Here is a 2,460-nt window from a genome sequence, read left to right on the forward strand (position 1 = left end):
ATTGGACTGGATTGGGACTGGGACTGAACTGGTATGAGGACTGAGGCTGGGACCGCTAGCAAGACCAAGAATGTGACTGGGACTGGGATTGGGTTGAGACTAGGACTGGGACTGGATTGGGATTAAATTGAGCTGGGACTAAACTAGGACAGAGACTGGGACTGGTCTGGGATTGGGACTAAACTGCAACTGGACTGGACTGGGACTGTGACCAGCAGTGAGACCTGCACCATGACTGGGACCAGGATTGGACTGAGATGGGAATTGGAACTGGAACTGAGACTGGGACTGGAGTTGGGTCTGAACTGGGACTGGGACTGGAGCTGGGGCTGAACTGGACTGGGGATGGAATTGGGTCTGGGACTAAGACTGGGACTGGGACCAGCACTGAGACCGGCATCATGCTTGGGACTGGGATTGGACTGAGGCTGAGACTGGGGCTGGGACTGGACTGGGACTGAAACTGAGACTGGGACTGGGATTGATTCTAGGACCAGACTGAGTCTCAACTGGACTAGGACTGGACTTGGACCTGTATGGGGACAGGGATGGGTACTGGGACTGGGACCAGCATCATGGTTGGTAGCGGGATTGGACTGAGGCTGAGACTGTGACTTGGAACAGGAGCAGGACTAGGATTAGACTGGGACTGGACTGGGCCTCCAGGTGGGACTGTGACTGGATTGGGATGGACTGGGACTGGGGCCGGGACCAAGACTCGGTCTTGGACTGGGACTGAACTGGGATCAGGACTAGAACTCTACTGGGGCTGGGACAGAGGCTGGGGCTGGTCTGGTCTGGAAATTAATTGGATTGGATTGAACTGGGACTAGGACAGGAACTGGGCTGGGAATGGGACAGAATTGGAACTGAGGTTGGACTGGGATCAGGACTAGAACCCTACTGGGGCTGTGACAGAGACTGGGACTGGTCTGGTCTGGAAACTAATTGGATTGGACCGAACTGGAATTAGGACAGGAACTGGACTGGGAATGGGACATAACTGGGACTGAGACCAGCACCACGACCAGCACCATGATTCAAACCAGCACTGGGACTAGAACTGGGACTGGGACCCAGCACTGGGATTGGGACCACGACTGGGGCCAGCACTGAGACTGGATCCAGGACTGGGACTGAAACTGAGACCAGCACCAGAACTGAAATACAACAGTAGGACTGGGAGTGGAACTGGGACTAGGACTGGGCCATACTGGGACCATACTGGGAGCTCTGGGGCCCGTTCCAGCCATTAAGCAGGATGGGGCACCGGGGGGCGGCTGCTGCTGCTGGGGTGAGGGGAGGGAAGGGGGAGAAGTGAGTGGGGGAGCAGACGGTCCCTGTGCACAGTGGGGCTGAGGTATCCCCAGTGGAGAGCACCCAGCACAGGGGGACACAGACCTGTGCTCCATGGGCCCTGCCCCAGCCGGACCACTCAGGCCTCAGGGGGATCCCGAACCCAACCGTCCAGCCGTGCCCTGACCCTGCATGACCCCACATGACCCCACATGACCTGGCTGGCACTTGAGTTGTCCTGGTGTCCCAGCATCCTGACATCCCAGTATTCTGGTGCCCAGGCATCCTGGTGTCCCAGCATTCTGGTGTCCCAGTATCCTGGTATTGCAGCATCCTGGGATCCCAGTGTCCCAGTATCCTGGTATTGCAGCATCCTGGGATCCCAGTGTCCCAGCATCCTAGTGTCCTCGGCATCCCAGAGTCCCCACATCACGGCATCCCAGTGTCCTGGTGTCCCAGTGCCCTGGTGCCCCACATCACGGCACCCCGGCACCCCAGCATCCCAATGTCTCAGTGTCCACGTATCCTGGTGTCCCAGCATCCTGATGCTCCCATATCCTGGTGTCCAAGCATCCTGGTGTCCCAGCATCCCATTGTCCCAGCATCTTTGTATTGCAGCATCCTGGGATCTCAGTGTCCCACCATCCTGGTGTTACAGCATCATGGCGTCCTCGTCATCTGAGTATTCTGGTGTCCCAGCATCCTGGCATCCTTGGCATCCCAGTGTCCTGGCGTCCCAGCATCCCAATGCCTCAGTGTCCCAGCATCCTGGTGTCCCAGCATCCTGGCATCCTTGGCATCCCGGCATCCTTGGCATCCCAGCGTCTCCACATCCCAGCATCCCAGTGTCCTGGTGTCCCAGTGTCCCACCTGCCGGGCTTGTGGCCTTGCTGAAGGAAGGGCGGGCGGGGAGCGGGTGGGGAGCAGGCGGAGGGCAGCAGGAGCCGGGGGGGGTCAGGGCACGTCCATGGGCAGGACTGGGGGGAGCCTGCGGGGGGGGAAGCCGGGGGACACCCGGGATGGGGGGACACGATCGGCGCCCGCGGGCCGGGCGTGGCACGGGGGGGCACCCCCGGGCTCCCCCCGCCTCGGGGCCCCCCCCGGCGATTGGCGGCGGCCGCTCTCGCCCCGCCCCGCGGGCCCGGCTGTCAACACGCAGCGGCC

This window comes from Strigops habroptila, chromosome 1 (assembly GCF_004027225.2).
Source record: "Strigops habroptila isolate Jane chromosome 1, bStrHab1.2.pri, whole genome shotgun sequence".
NCBI classification, from domain to species: Eukaryota; Metazoa; Chordata; class Aves; order Psittaciformes; family Psittacidae; genus Strigops; species Strigops habroptila.